The sequence below is a fragment of the Rhea americana genome, unplaced genomic scaffold, assembly GCF_003343005.1.
Source record: "Rhea americana isolate MKP2758 unplaced genomic scaffold, rheAme1 scaffold_2, whole genome shotgun sequence".
Classification (NCBI taxonomy): domain Eukaryota; kingdom Metazoa; phylum Chordata; class Aves; order Rheiformes; family Rheidae; genus Rhea; species Rhea americana.
This window is the reverse complement of record NW_028186149.1, coordinates 615,442-621,650: the sequence shown is the minus strand read 5'-3', so window position 1 is coordinate 621,650 and position 6,209 is coordinate 615,442. Positions and strand designations below refer to the sequence as shown.

Below are 6,209 nucleotides of genomic sequence, written 5' to 3'. Positions count from 1 at the left end.
GAGCGCTGCCCCGCGGGCTGGGCTGGCCGCAGGCAGCCGGCAGGAGCTGCCACAAGAAATGTTACGTGATTTCTACWTGTTAGCGCAGAGCATGGCGATTTCCGTTAAACGTCCCTGGTGCTCTGCGTACAAATAGAGTCTGATGGGCCGCAGGCATCCAAACGCGAGCGGAAACAAACCCACGATTTATGATAGTCARCTCCTCGTTCTCCACATTAATGACAGCACAAAACATCTGCTGTCAGAACAACTGTTCCCGCGTCAGCAACGGTGTCTTCACCAAAGCTGCGCTGTGCGTGAGCTTGGCTCATCTGACTGAGCTCTCTCCTGGTACGCACTTCCCTCCCTTTGGAGTTTGTCAAGGTACCTGGAAACCCTCGGTTCCCCAAAGCCTCTTCCTTTGTCCTCGTCTTTAAATCCCTTGATTACTTGCCCCACAGAAACTGGCTCGTCCGCCTGACAATGCTTTGGTTCAGTGCTCAGGCTCATGCCTGCGCCGTCCRCGGGCTCCGGTGCAAAGCTGACACRAGCCGTTGCAGGGCTCTTCAAGCGCCTCTCAGGGCGTCACCTGCTGATAAGAAAAGTGCCGAGTGAGGAAACAGCCAAGTTCTGACAGCAGAGAAACTCGAGCAGTTTGTCACAGAAACTGAGGCGCGGAAGTGTCTCTCCGGTCGCCTCTCAAGTGACCTGAGGCACAGTCCACTGCAATGCTGCAAACAGGCTAGGCCGTTCATTCCCCATCGTTCGCCAGAACGTGACTTACGGGGGGAAACCACTGAATCTCTTTCAAAGCTGCCCTTTGCTTCTCTCCTCCTCTAGACAGGATAAATGCCCCAGCTCCTGTCCCTCCTCTGTTGCATTATCTTATCAGTTTAGYTAAGTGCGGCCTTGTCCCACTGCGAGCTGAGCTGAGCACCCGTGACTCCCACGGGCTCTCAGTAACTGTGTCTCACAGCAACTCACAGAATCAATGTCCAAACCTCAGAACTTTTACTGTCAGTACTTCTCTTTTTTAATTTGTTGTTCAGCTTCCTTACTGAAAACACTCCTACTTACTTCTCAAAGTAGGAGAACTTCAGAATCCCCTACTTTAACAGTTGATTCATGTAAACAGAAAGCTCCTCATCTTGGGAAGACAAGTTCCTTATTTCATGTACGTCCTTTTTCCACAAACATGATCCAGAAGTGGATTGATAAATGACAACACATAAAGGCTATGGTGCATACAAATGAAAAGAGTGCTTTTCCCTTTACCTGCTTCTTTCTTTCACGTTTTCATGCCTAGAATGCATAGATGATATAGGTGGCATCCTGTTGCTAGCAAATGTCTAGAAAATAAATATAAATAGCATRCCAAAGGATAAAGTTTCCCTCCTGCACAGAGGGGAGCTTTTGCGTTGTATGTAACTCATTAGGATAGTGTATTCATCAAGTAAATTCACTCACAGTGCAATGTGCATGATTGGCTGCCACTGGTTATACTCCCAAGAGAATCATAAAGCTTGACAGAAAAACRAAAATATTTAAAACTTCCTTTCTCTGGCATGTTTTGCTTTCCTAAAAATTAACCAATATTTTTGTAACAGCATTTCTGGTTCAACAAGGTGATCTACTACACATAAAAATAAAGTTGTATTTACTCTGGAAAATTAAGAGACTGTTCTAATTCAATACAATTTTAATGTTTTTTTATCTTCTTATAAGTGTTCTCAGTGCTTGAATAAATTCTCATTTTAGTCGAAAAAAGCCAGAGTAAATGTGCAAGATAAGAGAGAGAGACTATTGGTAAATACAGAGGCACAGAGAGTACAGTTAATGCATATCCTAGGCTCATGCTGTCATGTTTACAGAAGTGCAGGAAATCACAGTAAATTACAAGCAGCACATCTGTACCTTGCTTTTGGTCAAAGTGAGAACATAGCTCCAAAATTAGAACGGTTAGAGTGTACATTGCTTCCTTTCACAGAAAGGAAAGCAAAAATGACTTGCTCTCTTGTTTGATATCTTCTGAGACATGGAGATTCAGTCAGAGGTGAAACTCAGAATTTTTCAGACTCTACACTAAACATCTACTCATTTTTGTTTTCCAGAAAAAATGGAGCTTTAGTGAACTATCTTCCCTCTCCCACCAGTGTCAGGTCCAAATCCGTATGTTGAGACTATTCCATTTTAAAAATGTTTTGCAGGTGCTTGCATAAGTTTGTCAGTGATTGTCACTGCCAAGATAAACATTTTCACTCTGGTGGTCTGATAACGTATACTACTTACACATATAGCACAGCACCATATCATTTTGAAGACTGACTGATGGCCCTCCATGATTTAAATCCTTTGGAGGTTAGGAACCATAAACTTTCCTAAACCTTTTTTTACTATGGGAGACAAACAGGTAGAAAAATTCTCCAAATTACTGTTTGTGATGCAGTCTTACACATAATTCTTAATCTATATCACATCTCATTCTACAGTCCCCCAACTTTCAGTCACCATAATGTCCCTTACAAACATCATATTATTTCATTTCCAGAACAAATTCTTTGCTCATATACAAATAAATCAGCAAAAGAATTCTACGTTTTAACTGCTCAGCAATAGTATTTCATATACTTTTGGTTCTTTCAGCATTATTCTTAAAAGGAACACTAGATGGTGCTCCTATCCTGTTTCCACATTCTCCACTTGTCTTATGTTCTATTTTCAAAATGGAAAAAAAGATACCAGTTTTGAATAAACAGGAAAGCTTACTTGTGATCTGTGATTCACTAGAAAAGATCTGATTTAATTTCAGTTAAATATCTCAAATAAAACCAGGTAAATATACAACAACATTAAATGCACTGCTTTTACTTTTTGTTACACTGCATCTTATCAAGAACTCTTCACTTTGAAAAAGCAACAACTACCCAGTTCACTGAAAGGCCGCATTGATTTCTAGTTACACATCTGTGATCTAACTTGTAAAAACATCCAGGCRAGTTGAAACCATGCAGAGAGGACAGATTCAAATTAAAGCCCTTATGAAAAGTAGGAAAAACTCACCAGTAGCAATGAAGTGGGCAATCAGCATGTATATAATAGTTGGTTTGTCACCATTCGTACAGATCCAGAGGGGCTACAGAGCTGCTGTAGAACTTGATGGGAATGCCAAAGAGGGTAAGCAGGTGAATTCAGAGTACTGTTGCAGAGGGGAAAACATGAATGGGCAAAAGATACAAACACAATGACGCATCATTATTTCAGCTGCTTACAGTGAAACTTGTTTCCATGTGTAATTTAGCCCTGCTTCTCAGTGGAGTATCCACAGCATATAGTGGAAATGGGTTTAATATGTGACTTTTACTGTTACTTGTTTACTTGCTTGTGTTTAGGTCAGAGTGCCAATATTAAGGTGCAAATTGTTCTACAGTTCTAGTGGGTTATATATTTGTCACTCCATCTCACCTTGCTGGATAAGGCTYTTTTGTAAATCTAAAAATATATAGTGATATGTTCATAACAGTTCTACTGTCCATCAGTGTTTTATGATACTACATCTCATTAATGTTAGAGATTTGCATTTTTTCCTATTAGAGTTTACATACTCCTTTTCCCAGATGCAGTGGCTGATGTGAAGATTTGCATGACCTGCCTGCACTGTCAGAGCTGACTCAGAACATTCTTCAGCTGAATAAAGCTTTTTAACCAGAAAATCTCATCTCCAAGTCAGTCTAAACAGCCATTTGAATTGACGTATCAGCTTTCATGTTTTCCAGAATGTCTTACAGAGTCTTCCTGTGGGATAGGTAGATATTTCCTCCATCTTACAGGAAAGAAAACTGGCACATGAAGAGGTTAGTTTTAGTGACATGACAAAGGCCATATACCAAATCATTAGCAAAATCCAAGATATAATATCGTTGTGTGTTCTCACAGTTTCCAAGCTACATATAACTAAACTAAGAGGAAGAAATTGTGAACTTGACTTCAGCTTTGTTTTATATTCCTCCAACCRTGAGCCAGTCCATTTTATTATTTAAACTGAGGCTATACCAGAGAATCATTTCAAGAATACCTTGGGCATAAGGAACTACTAACACCACAAAAACCACGGCAAGTAGAAAAGTAGTGCTGAAACTACAAATGTGCCTTATAACAATTTGATCATGTCCTCCACTGAAGAAAAGGTAATAGGATTCCTGTTACAGCAACTCCCGATAACACTACCAGGCCACATCTGTGACCTTAAAGCTTTTAACTCTTCTCTCATCCAAGCTGTGCCCAAATATTGTCCTTGCAGTCTGCACATTAGGGGCTCAGCCAGCTTGCTCACCAGTCAGGGAGTGGCCTTTTTCCTGAATTTCTAACTAATTTCTTAGTGCACCATACTGTGACTGATACACTTTAACTTTTCACTGATCAACAGCAGCCCTGAAACTGCATTTCTTCAGCATCTCCTGAACTTCCTTCATCTTACAGAAGACATCTCACTGTGAATCGCTTCCCTCCCTCCACTTAAACCCTAATAGAAACCTCTCCAAAGAGAGAACAATTCATAGTTGAGGCTTAATTCTGATGTGAGATAATGGCAGTCATGGCTGTGCTGAGTAACCTTCAGGATGTCATTCCAGCACACTTCCATGGGAACTGCAGCTAGTTACAAGCTCTGACAATCAAGCCTTCATTTGTATCTGCCTCAGGGAATGACTCAAAGTTAGCATATATCTGTAACTTATATTTAAGCCTTGAAGATAYTCACACACGTGAACTGTGTGCATACCGGGAATATCCACTGCTGTAATTCTCATCTAGACATGTACTTTTCTTATTTCTTATCATTTTACTTTGATTTTGAATGTCCATCTCATACAAGGCTCAGATTCATCTCTATAATCTTTAGATATCTGACTGAGCCATAAAGCTGTAGTTGTGTGTTCAGTTGAATGCACACATGGAATGCATGTTGCAAGTCAAAGTCAGCTCGCTCTAGCTTCCACCTAGCATCAATGGCAATACAAAAGGTATYGCTGGAGAGCAAAATTTCAGTGTTTAAATCTGAGTGGGATGAATAACCTAATGTGCTTTGGRGAGGAACTTTCCTTTTGATGTGTACTGTGAAATGCTTACTTGAGTATTTTAAAAGGTACTTACAACAGTCATGCTCGCTCTTTCCAAATCAGTGTTCTTCAAATCCCTTTAATTCTTAACTTTGTCACAGGTCCATTCACCCCTTTTCAAAACAGGAAATAAAATATTCTAGTAAAGAGTAAATGCATTTGTCAAAGTGAATGGGACTGAAACTAAAAATGGTAAACTGAAAGACACTAAAATGTGTTTTAAATAAGAATCTGCAATTGAACTGCTTGTCTAAAATATAGCCAAATTTAGCCAGACTATTTGGTCTAGAAACCAGGCTACATACGTCATAAAAATGATTTTGCAGGAAATTTATACTGCTATGTTTCTGCTCAGGACAAACATTATCAGAACAGCTTTTCCTGTGGTTTCCAGTTTGGGAACTTTGGCTTTGGATAAAGACCRGAAGCACATGAAAAATCTAGGAAATACATATTCAAGATTAAGTCACAACATTTAAATCTGGAGCCAGATTGACCTAAAGTGCTTTCTAACTAAGGTAGATAACAAATAATAATATCATCTCAGAAAACATAAGCCTCTCAATGAAAAAGAATATCCAGTGTAAAAGAGAATATATAATGTAATGTATTCTGCAAATGTATTAGTAGAAAGATGGGGGGGCTGATGAAAGGTGTAGATAGTAATGTACTACAATGAGCTGGCAGTCACCTCAGAGCTGTGAATTGCAGAAAAATGTTAGTACCGTTAAGCTTGAGCTCATCAGCCATACTGTAGAATCCACCTTAGCAGTAACTTTTATATAAACAAAGGAAGATAAAGCATCATTCAATCACAGTGTGCATGCATTTCCATTAAAAGAGTTTTGGCAAGCCCGAACTGATGCTTTGTCCTTATCACTTCCTGTTTTGTCCAATTTAGCAACACTTAGGGGTAAAAACAACAGACCATATCCTGTGAACTTTACTCTGTTCAAACTTCTCTTACAGGAAAATGTTTAAAGTTTAGAAATACTGTAAGTGATCTGCAAAGAAAAGAATTTTTATCTCCTGTATTTCTTTATGACAAACGATTAGAGTGATTTCTGTTCACCTGTTTACGTCTTCATTCTTTTTAATCTGATGTTAGATAAAATA

At 39.4% G+C, this 6,209-nt stretch overlaps 1 long non-coding RNA gene across 1 annotated transcript; it reads left to right on the top strand.

Annotated features, from left to right (window-relative positions):
- Positions 1-6: 6 nt before the first annotated feature.
- Positions 7-3,689, top strand: LOC146596562 (uncharacterized). The gene is made up of 2 exons (XR_014895609.1): positions 7-363; positions 3,594-3,689. It is a non-coding gene; the product is annotated as an uncharacterized LOC146596562 (long non-coding RNA).
- Positions 3,690-6,209: the final 2,520 nt, after the last annotated feature.